The sequence below is a fragment of the Strongylocentrotus purpuratus genome, unplaced genomic scaffold (assembly GCF_000002235.5).
Source record: "Strongylocentrotus purpuratus isolate Spur 01 unplaced genomic scaffold, Spur_5.0 spur5_scaffold_9, whole genome shotgun sequence".
NCBI classification, from domain to species: Eukaryota; Metazoa; Echinodermata; class Echinoidea; order Camarodonta; family Strongylocentrotidae; genus Strongylocentrotus; species Strongylocentrotus purpuratus.
Window position 1 is genome coordinate 24,242,302 of NW_022145615.1, and position 12,201 is coordinate 24,254,502.

The 12,201-nt window shown below is 34.6% G+C and overlaps 2 long non-coding RNA genes across 2 annotated transcripts; both read left to right on the forward strand.

Moving 5' to 3' along the window:
- Positions 1-873: 873 nt before the first annotated feature.
- On the forward strand, positions 874-10,159 carry LOC115920648. Its single transcript, XR_004062452.1, has 4 exons — positions 874-1,358; positions 1,901-2,042; positions 8,441-8,633; positions 9,453-10,159. It is a non-coding gene; the product is annotated as an uncharacterized LOC115920648 (long non-coding RNA).
- Positions 10,160-11,511: 1,352 nt separating this feature from the next.
- LOC115920649 lies at positions 11,512-12,201 on the forward strand. The gene is made up of 2 exons (XR_004062453.1): positions 11,512-11,615; positions 12,041-12,201. It is a non-coding gene; the product is annotated as an uncharacterized LOC115920649 (long non-coding RNA).

Genomic DNA, 12,201 nt, shown 5'->3' on the forward strand with positions numbered 1-12,201 from the left:
AAAAATGAACTCCAGACCAAAAAATAACTGAATTTTATAAAAAGGTTCCAGAAAAATCTTCCAGGGTAAAAAAGTAATGAAAATGAGAAATAAGAAATTAAGAAATAAGGTACTTATGATTTTTTTTTTAGTTTCCCATATTTTTAGAAAACAATAAGTCACAATTCTTCTTCTATATACCTAACCTGCAAGGGCTGAATTCAATAGATATGGTTTAGTGATCCTACTGTGATTCTGTTGTGATAAAGCCTTTTGCAGGTTTAACCCATAGAGGTACATGCAGTGTCACCTTTTTGGCAGTATCTCCACATTCCAGAAAGCTGAGCGTTTAGCAACATAATTAGAGAAAAATACACTGAGTATTTTGAGCCTCTTTCCAGTGCAATGTGATTTTGCGTTCCTGAGTAAGGGCAGTTTGAATGTAGCAAATCACTGCGATCCTTAAATTGGTAATTTGCAAAGAAAATTTATAAATCACTACTTCTGCGTTAGCATTGGCCGTTTTCGTTCCAATTTTTTTTCACAAAAAAATCTCTTTTTGGTGCTATTATATCTAAATTCATTTATTTTTTATCATTTAATAGAGGGGAAAAAAATACATGTTGCCAATTTAAATATTGATTGAATATTATTTTTTTATTTCCTAAAGGCTCTGTCCCTCCATGGATTAACAGGTAGAAGAAAAATTGTGACTGGCACTGTATGAATATTCATTTTAGTGAAGAGATGATGTTATACCATCACAATTTCCTACACGATTCGATTACAGAAAATGAGAAAAATCTCACTCAAATGAGAAAAATCTCATTTTCATGCAAAATAAAGTAAATCTGTTTTCTCTCTATAGATCTCCCAAAATGGGAAATTTTGTCTACTATGACATATTTCAGGGTTATATTTTCAACTACATTTGCCAAAATTTTTATTTTTCTTGATTTCATCTTTATGATTTGTGTGACCTGATGACATCATCACTTCACTCAAATGAATATTCATATTGACTGGTCAAGAAGTGTTTTCCGAATCATAACTTCCATCTTTTCATGATTTTTGTACCATTTTGTAGGGAATATTTTTTTTTCCTTTTTATGAATCCAGTTATTTGGGCCTGGAGTTCTTTATTAATTCTAAGTTAAAGAGGAAAAAAAAAGGGGGGGGGGGGAGTGACATATGATATGTTACTTTACAGTTGACATACACTGTATAACTAGATGTTCATGTAGAGCATTTCATGATCCTCTTTTGACAGAGTCAGAGACGTAACCGCCGCATCTCACCCTACCATATAGCGGAGAGGTGGTGCGGCCTTGGAGAAGATCAGGAGGGATTTGAAAAAAAATTTATCAACGATGACATAGGTACTGTACACATAGATTATGCAGTTTAGTAGTGGCTGTATTGAACTAGTCCTTTGATGTGCAAGTCATGAGATCAAGGCTAGTTAAACCTTTAGGAAGATTTGCTTTTGGTTCAATACCTTTTGATTCAAGGCTCTGAAAAATATGGTTCACAGATAGCAGCATTGTACAAGCAGAAAGAGAGAAGAAAAAAAATCTACACAAAGTCTGATCATTGTGAGCATTTATCGATCATTAAACACAGAATTTTCAAAATGAATATAATCACTAAGATTGTCAAAAATCCTTAAATTAGCAGCATGTTTCTGCATTTGTTAATGTGATATTGAAAGATTTGGTCCACACTTGTGGTCGATTGTGCGGACATTCAGTAATAAAAAGAAACGTCAATTTTAAGCATTTTCTGGAGGTAACCCCCCCCCCCCACACACACACACACCTTTGCTTTGTATGACCATGATTACATGGTACTCTGCCATAAGGTTTTTTTTTTTTTACTTTTTTTTTAACTTTAACAAAATATTTTCCTTCTCCACTTTTAGGACATGGACTTGTGACAAATAAACCCTTTTTAAAGGGAGATTTCCTCCTGGAATATCGTGGAATATTGTCCATTGCTGATGATCAGGATGATGAGAATGCGGATTACGTTTTCCACTTCTCGCATAAAAGTACCGAGTATCGGTGAGTGATTTTAATGAGTAAAATCCTGTTTCTTCAGTTTATGCTGACTAACATTTGCATGCTTTATACATGTAGTCGAAGACTACATAAAGCATGTTATGAAATATTATTATATTGTGTTTTAAAAATATCAGCAAAATCGTGAAAGTGTCTGTTAATGCAGTTTTTGTCTCGCCTGAACGATGTTCTGGCAGAGACCTAGTAATAGGAGTGGGCTATAAATGGATGATTCTTGATTTTCTTTTTGCAACAGCATGAAATGACAAAATATTTTGGCTTAGGGTCTGACAAAAATGTACGCCGGGCCAAACTCCATACCTGCCAACCAAAAAGCGGAATTTTTGTCTTTTGCATTTAATTAGGGGGTATCAAATATTTAGATGTTGATTACTATCTGAACACAACAATACCATTATCCATCCACCCGTCTTCTCATAACTCTTTATTATTAGCAAGCAAGACGCAAGAATTTCTCAAGATTGAGCGGTGTGCCTTTGTGAATTACAGCCAAAAATTTAGAGCACCTTGCATATTCAATTTCAATTTCAATTTTTTCAATTTCAATTTATTCAGCCAATCATTAAAAACAATTTACAATGACACTGATATCCGAGTCACAAGCACGAAATGCCAGTGAATATTGAAATATTTAAATACATTCTATTTAGAATCATTCACTGGCATCTTTTCAATTTGGTACCGCCCCATCAAACGTAAAAGGACCAAAAAAGTGAAGATTCCGCTTTTAGGTTTGTAGCTCTGAAAATAGAAAATGGCTACCGATTTACCCCCAAACTAGATTTTCGGGCATAACTAGTACAATCTTCCTCTAGTAACATGAATGTCATCAGTCCAATGTTGTTGCTGCCATATTTCATATCCAGTACCAGCCCACATTAGGTGGTCCACTTGTAGAGCTTCATCCCCATGGTCATTCATGTAGAATAATGTTGCAAGGACTATATGGAGGAAAAAGTGGTAGGAGGAAAGACTGGAGATATTGTAGGATGCCAGAGAAGCTGAAACTAGAATATTTATAATTTTTATAATAATAACAATGTCCCATGTGGTCGCTGCCATATTTCTTATCCAGTACGAGCACGCATAGGTGGTCTACTTGGAAAGTTTCATCCCCATTGTCATTCAAGAAGAACACAATTATATCATCTTTTAGTTCCCTCTCTCATCCATAATAAAATCAAGTGGTTGTTGAATTTGGAAGATACAGGTTCAGGAGAGTGAAATATTCTATTCTCAGCTTCTCTGGCATCCTACAAGATTTCCAGTCTTTCCTTCTACCACTGTTTCCTCCATATAGTCCTTGCAACAGTGTTCTACATGAATGACCATGGGGATGACATGACCTACATGTATCAGTGTTGTGGTGCCTTGATGCTTGGCCTTAAGGCCTGTTTTTTTCAATGCCTTTGCCTTGAACTTGGTCTTGGGGTTTCAGGCCTTGGCCTTGGCCTTGCCTTGAGGGGGTCATGCCTTGGCCTTGAGAGTTTGGGCCTTGACTACAACACTGACATGTATACGCGTGCTCGTACTGGATATGAAATATGGTAGCGACCACATGGGACTGAATATATCCAGGGCATTTTAGGGGAAGATCGTACCAGTGCATGACCTTGACAGAAACCTATAATTTATCAAGTAGAAAGCCAAATTTTGATTTCAGCAATGCTAGAGAAATGGAGGATTGTGCAAACTTGATCTAAGTTTATATGTCCTCATACGTTTATACAGACCTAGACTGTGTTACTTTTGCAGCGCATGTTGTCCTCGTACATTTATGCAAACTTGAGCTGTCTTACAATACAATGTCCTCATAAATGTGCGCAAACTTTATCTGTGTTAATATGTCCTCATAGGTTTATACAAACAAAGACTGTGTTTCATTTGCAACGTATGTTGTCCTCATAGATTTATGCAAACTTGAGCTGTGTTACCTACTTTTTTTTACCCACTTTTTTCAGTTAACACGTGCAAGCCTATGGGAGTGTGTAAAAATGGTATTATACACAGCCCCAATTGTGGCAGCCCCCCCCCCCCCCCCCCTCTTTCAAAACGTTCCGCGGCTCCTGCTTAACTTCTTAGAAAAGTGAATATACGTTGCAAGAAACACAAATCAAGTTTGCAGCAACTCATGGGGACTTTGCAAATCTGCAGCCTGTAACATAGAGAGATACAATTAATTTTGCAATAAATCGTATCTCGATATGGTACATAATTTGCCATAGACTTGCGATTAATATTTATCGTAAGTTTAATTGCATGTTTTATAAACCCCTGGACTGTGCTACTTTTGCATGGCATTTTCTTCGTACATACACAAATACCATGTCCTCATAAGTTTGCGCAAACTTGGTCTGTGTGAAATACCTGTGCAATATCGAGTCTTCCTATCAAATTTGTTTCATATATAATAAATGTCAATGTATAATTCATTTGCAACGCATGTTGTCCTTGTACATTTATGCAAATTTGAGCTGTGTGACATATATTCAATACAATGTCCCCATAATATTGCGCAAACTTGGTATGTGTGAAATACCTGTGTTTTATTTGCAACGTATATTGTCCTTGTACATTTATGCAAACTTGAGCTGTGTTACATAGTTTGCAGAATCTTGATCTGTGTGAAATACCGGTGCAATATAAACAGATAAAGTCTCGTATGTGCAATATCAAGTCCTCCTTTCAAATTTGTTTCATATATAATTTATTTGCAATGCATGTTGCCCTCGTACATTTATGCAAATTTGAGCTGTGTTACCTATCGAATACAATGTCCTCATAAGTTTGTGCAAATGTGTGAAATACCTTTGCAATATAAACAGATAAAGTCTCGTATGTTGCTGCAAACTTGATTTGTGTTTCCTATATGTGTTGATATGTCCTCATAAGTTTATACAAAAAAGGACTACAGGTGTTTCATTTGCAACAAACGTTGTCCTCGTTCATTTATGCAAACTTGAGCTGTGTTACCTATTCAATACAATGTCCTCATAAGTTTACGCAAACTTGATAAGTGTGAAATAACTGTGCAATAAGTCCTCGTGTGTTGCTGCAAACCTGATATGTGTACATGTAATGTCCTCATAAGTTTACAGAAACTTTACCTGTGTTAATATGTCCTCATAATTAAGTTTAAACAAAGACTGTGTTGCATTTGCAACGTATGTTGTCCTCGTACATTTGGTCATTTTCAAACGTGTGAGACGCGACATTTTGAGAGACAAAAGGGCCTGTATCATTCCACTTGGAAATGAATAGTGGATCATACCTATCATATTTTGTAAATTGTAGGATGGTCTCATTCTACTACCAGTTTGAGTTGAATTCTGTATTTCTTAGAAAAATTACGACTACCGTACAAAAAGGGGCGTGAGAGACACGACAAATTTTGGACATGGTTTTTGGACTGCTATCAGTGATAATTTTATTCGTGCCCAACTAAACCTCCGACACTTCCATGACTGCTGGTACTTGTGTACTAGTAGTGTACCTTTCTAAAATATATAGTCGTAATAAATCATCTCGTCTCAGTGATAAATGATTCTCCCCTAAATACTGTGAGAGACGCGACATCCAAATCGTGAGAGACGCGACATGTCCACTTTAACTTAAATTTTTGATACTTTTTCATCAATAGGCAACAGTGATAGCACCTCAAATTGAAAGATATTAACCATTTCTTACTATCTGGTCCAAATTTGATTGATGAAATAATGCAAGAGAGGAGAAATATAGAATTTTCTAACATTTTGTGAAGCCCAGTCCCACATGTACAATTTTTTGTGCAGTTTTCATTTCTCCTATAAGGAGAAGGCAGACATCCAAAAATTTTGTGAAAAATGAAAATTCATATTGTATTCACATGGTACGTGAAAGAAAATTGCCCAAAAATATCATAAGTTTTGAAATACGGCCAATTGACAATTTAAAAAAATGTCCACTTACATGTATGTTTGAAAATGACCATTTATGGAATTTTGAGCTGTGTTACCTATTCAATACAATGTCCTCATAACTTTGCGCAATCTTGATCTGTGTGAAATACCTTTGCAATATAAAGTCCTCATGTGTTGCTGCAAACTTGATTTGTGTTTCCTATATATCAATGCTCGTAAGTTTACAGAAACTTGATCAGGAAAAAAGTGTTCTTCTTGAACGACAATGGGGATGAAACTTTCCGAGTGGACCACCTATGCGTGCTCGTATTGGATATGAAATATGGCAACGACCACATTGGACTGAATATATCCAGGGCATTTTAGGGGAAGATTGTACCAGTGAGCTTGTCGGAAACCTGTCATTTATCCAGTAGAAAGCCAAATTTTGTCTTCAGCAATGCTAGAGAAATTGAGGATATCTTTTCGATAAATATGCTTATTTATGCAAATTAGCCCAATCCATTGTTCATAACGGATGCTAGCACTAGACATGTACCTGATAGATTTTACCACTTTTTAATGCACTTACAGATTACAAACATAGGGTAAGACACCAAATCCAAACAAAAAGACGTACAAATCACAAAGTTATAGCTGAAAGTGTGATCTGGGGGCAAAGTGGCGGCCATTTTGGATTTTGGTTGGACCCCAAGCCAAAAATTTTGTTATTCCATGTTGAGATAGAGTATTAAATAGAATACAAAAAAAGTTGCAAAAACAAAATGACCAAAAAAGAATTTTTCACCCCTGGATAGCCCACTCCTACTAGTAATCACTTTTACTGTCTGTTGGTTTTGTTCAACTTGCTCTTGTTTTTCTACTTGTTGATCAATTTCGTTCACACTTCGAACAAATGATCCTCAGGTAATACCAGACATGAAGTGATAAAGATGTTGAGGTCAAAGGTCATCTATTGTTTGGTTGCCCTCCACCGACCAATTCTTTGAAATTAGCCCGACCTGATTATTTATATTTTTTTAAACTTTTCATTCACATAGAAATTCATAAATGGCCATGCGTTTTGAACTCGCCTCCTTTTGTGTTACCATCCCCCAAAATTAAAGCTGACAGTCACGCACCTTTCAGCATAAAAATGCCAATAACTTTAAAAATATTAACTCTTTCCCTGCAAAAGTATACATTTTCTGAAAGGAAATACCCTGAGGATTTCAAAAATGCCATTGAAAATGGGATAGGGTGGAGTTGTAAAATGTTATGATTGAAAATATTTGAAGTGTGATGATTCCAAAAATACATTTCAAAATATATCTAGATCTGCAATTCCTTTACCCTGACTGTTAGTTTCTCATCATATTTGAATTGTTCAGGAAATTCCCTTTCAGATGATATCGAATTGTATGGGGTATCTCTATTCTATAATAGAAATATTAATATGCAAATATACGCAAATTCTCAGCACACAAAATTGTCAATTTGGAGGTTAAATTTACAAAAAAGTGATTACTAACAAAATAAAAATAATAAACATAAGCAAATAAAAGCACACTTAATAACCTTTAATTCAAGACCAAAACCATAGGTCTAGCCCCATGTATACCGAAATTATGAACGTTTAAAGCGAAAAACCCTTAAAATGCATTGTCTCCATAGAGTTTGTGTGTGTTAGTATGGTGGAATGTGACATTTTTATCACATAATTCAAGAAAAAGAATACTTATCAATAATAAGTGTATATACATAATGTAGCAGGCATCATTACCTTCAATATGAGACCAAAATCAATTGAATAGCCCCATGTTTGCCAAAGTTATTTACGTTAAACTGTTTCGCATGTCGCTCCCATAGATATACTGTGTACCGCTCCCCCCCCCCCCCTCCAACCGACTTCGCCATGTGTCATTCTATCTTACGTAGCGTCGTTATTTTACGCGCAAACGAGTTTATATTTGCAGATGTGATAGTTCTGTTTAATTAGCTTTAGAATGCTACCAAATTCAAGACTATTACCCTATTTTTTAGGAAAGATATTAACATTTATAGACAATGAAATGTGAAAAAGCGTTAAAAAAACCAACATTTTGGGGTGGTGAGTTCAAAACACATGGCCAAAAATACATATGAAATATGTTTTTCAAAGAGTCATTAAAAATAGTCTATTGGAATTTCTTGGCCCCTCAGTAATTATTTTCCAACAGACAGCAATAGCCATCTGTTTCTGGTGAATAATTTAATTTGGGGGGATTTCTAGGGTCCTGGCGAGTTAGAGGCCAGAGATTTTGGTCCAATTTTTCATATAAGATGTCAAAACTAAAAATAAATACAAAAAAAAATAAAAAAATGTCCGACCGACCGACACTATTTTTCAAAAATGGCATTCTTGGGCGACCAAACAATTTTTTTTTTCTTGGCCTAAGTGAGTTGAGAACTTCCAGTACTGTTTACTATAGATCTTATTCTTGGTTTGTTCACTCTCTCCAGGATTGATGCATCAGATAGCAATTCTTGCCTCGCTAGGTGGGTCAACGATGATCATGTGCATCCAAATAGCATCATGAAAAAGGTTGCATTTGATAATAACTCCCCACATTTGTGCTTGTTTGCTTTGGTGGACCTTAAAGAAGGTGTGGAACTAACATACGACTATGGAGTAAAGAATTTACCTTGGCGGCAGGTAAATGGAACATGTTCTTGTTTGCTTATATTCTAATGTATGCACTTGGTAAAAGGTGAATCTTAATGGGAAGCTTGCTTATGAAGTAACCTAATGCTATTAGACCTTTGACATTCAAGATAATTATAATGTGATAAAAGAAAGAAGTGTACCTCAATTTTTGTAAATGACTAAATGTTGCTATATAATTAGACCTCACATTGAAAGACAGATCCACATTTCAGAATAAACCCTCAGAAAAAACAAAAACCTTCAGGAAAATTTTCTGTTAATGATGATTTATTAATTGTTTTCAAATTAAAAAGTAATTTGAAGTGCCTTGTTATAGCTAAGAAAATAAAAGAAGGACAAAAAAATGTTTGCCAAACATGGTTCTGATACCTTTTATCCTCAAATTGGCCCCCCCCCCTCAAAAAAAAAATGATGGCAATGGTGAGCGTAATAATCATCTTTACTATGTTTATGATACATACATGTATAATACCATACCTGTAGATGCCTTATTTGTATTGTTCTCAAACACTTATGGAAACAAGTTCATTGTTTCATTGCAGTGTAATCTAACAGATTTATGCAAACAAGTGTTACTATCGAATTGTTACAATGTTTATGATACCTGTAGATGCCTTATTTCCACTTGCGTATTCGGGCAGAATAGAAAAGAAAAGGAACTAAAATGGGGACAAGTTGAAATATAAAAAAGGAAAAGAAAAGAAAAGTAAAGTTTTAAAAATACAAGAAAATAAATGGAAAGAAAAGGGGTAAACAAAAAAGATTGCAATGATGAAATGTTTCATGTCTTTCTCTCATGTATTGTAGCCCAGTCTGGAAAAGGAAAAGAACATACCATCTTCGGTAAGTATAGAGATCCTCAATTAGTGTGTTGAAATTGCTTAGTATTAAAACATGCACGTCCTCTCTTGAATATGTAAACAATTTCTTTGTCAAATATGCAGTGTACATGTATTGTTCTCAAACATTTATGAAAACAAGTTCATTGTTGCATTGCAGTGTAATACAGATTAATTAGCACCCATATATCTTAGAGAATTGCTCATTGAATATAAACCGGAGAGATCATTACGTTCTCGTAAAAGATCAATGTTCACTGTACCTAAAACTGCAACAAAATCATATGGTGAGAGATAATTTTCACATGAAGCATCTATTTTATGGAATAGCCTACCAAACTACTTCACAAATATCACACCATATGACAAATTCAGGAGTAACCTAAAAACTTAATCTCTTTGAAACCCAATAACCTTAGTGATAATCCCAGCTCTTCTGATTTCTTTCACACTTCTATTTCTGTTTAAGCGCATAAGGACTTTCTCATGATTGTGTTATGCGCTATATAAAGATATTTCATTATTATTATTTTTTTATTATGCAAACAAGTGTTACTATCGAATTGTAACAATGTTTATGATACCTGTAGATGCCTTATTTGCCTTCTCGTATTCGGGCAGAACAGAAAAGAAAAGGAACGAAAATGCGGACAAATTTAGTGAAATATAAAAAGGGAAAAAGCAAGAAAAGGAAAGTTTTAAAAATACAAGGAAATAAATAATAAATGGAAAGAAAAGGGGTAAAAAAAAAAAGATTGCAATGATGAAATGTTTCATGTCTTTCTCTCATGTATTGTAGCCCAGTCTGGAAAAGGAAAAGAACATACCATCTTCGGTAAGTATAGAGATCCTCAATTAGTGTGTTGAAATTGCTTAGTATTAAAACATGCATGTCCTCTCTTGAATATGTAAACAATTTCTATGTTAAATATGCAGTGTACATGTATTGTTCTCAAACACTTATGGAAACAAGTTTATTGTTGCATTGCAGTGTAATACAGATTTAACAGTTAGCACCCATATATCTCACAGAATTGCTCATTGAATATAAACCGGAGAGATCATTACGTTCTCGTAAAAGATCAATGTTCACTGTACCTAAAACTGCAACAAAATCATATGGTGAGAGATCATTTTCACATGAAGCATCTATTTTATGGAATAGCCTACCAAACTACTTCACAAATATCACACCATATGACAAATTCAGGAGTAACCTAAAAACTTATCTCTTTGAAACCCAATAACCTTAGTGATAATCCCAGCTCTTCTGATTTCTTTCACACTTCTATTTCTGTTTAAGCGCATAGGGACTTTCTCATGATTGTGTTATGCGCTATATAAAGATATTTCATTATTATTATTTTTTTATTATGCAAACAAGTATCGAATTGTTACAATGTTTATGATACCTGTAGATGCCTTATTTGCCTTCTCGTATTCGGGCAGAACAGAAAAGAAAAGAAACGAAAATGCCGACAAAGTGAAATATAAAAGGGAAAAGGAAAGAAAAAGAAAGTTTTAAAAATACAAGAAAATAAATGGAAAGAAAAGGGGTAAAAAAAAAAAAATGACAATGATGAAATGTTTCATGTCTTTCTCTCATGTATTGTAGCCCAGTCTGGAAAAGGAAAAGAACATACCATCTTCGGTAAGTATAGAGATCCTCAATTAGTGTGTTGAAATTGCTTAGTATTAAAACATGCATGTCCTCTCTTGAATATGTGAACAATTTCTATGTCAAATAATTGCAGTGTACTGTACATGTAATGTTCTCAAACACTTATGGAAACAAGTCCATTGTTGCATTGCAGTGTAATCTAACAGATTTATGCAAGCAAGTGTTACTACCGAATTGTTACAATGTTTATGATACCTGTAGATGCCTTATTTGCACTTGCGTATTCGGGCAGAACAGAAAAGAAAAGGAACAAAAATGGGGACAAGTTGAAATATAAAAAGGGAAAAGGAAAGAAAAGGAAAGTTTATAAAAATACAAGAAAATCACGAAAATAAATGGAAAGAAAAGGGGTAATTTAAACAAAAAAAGATGGCAATGATGAAATGTTTCATTTCTTTCTCTCATGTATTGTAGCCCTGTCTCGAAAAGGAAAAGACTATACCATCTTCTGTAAGTATAGAGATCCTCAATTACTAGTAGTGTGCTGAAATTGCTTAGTATTAAAACATGCACGTCCTCTCTTGAATATGTAGACAATTTCTATGTCAAATTTGCAGTGTACATGTAATGTTCTCAAACACTTATGGAAACAAGTTCATTGTTGCATTGCAGTGTAATGTAACAGATTTATGCAAACAAGTGTTACTATCGAATTGTTACAATGTTTATGATGCCTGTAGATGCCTTATTTACACTGGCGTATTTGGGCAGAACAGAAAAGAAAGGAACAAAAATGGGGACAAGGTGAAATATAAAAAGGGAAAAAATGAAAAGAAAAGTTTTAAAAATACAAGAAAATAAATGGAAAGAAAAGGAGTTAACAAAAAAAGATTGCAATGATGAAATGTTTCATGTTTTTCTCTCATGTATTGTAGCCCAGTCTGGAAAAGGAAAAGAACATACCATCTTCGGTAAGTACCCTTCTTGCAAAATTCCAAAAACTACAGAATGCGGCCGCTCGGGTAGTATCCTTCTCCCGTAAGCACGATCATATCACTCCTGTCCTCAAATCACTCCATTGGTTACCTGTTGAACA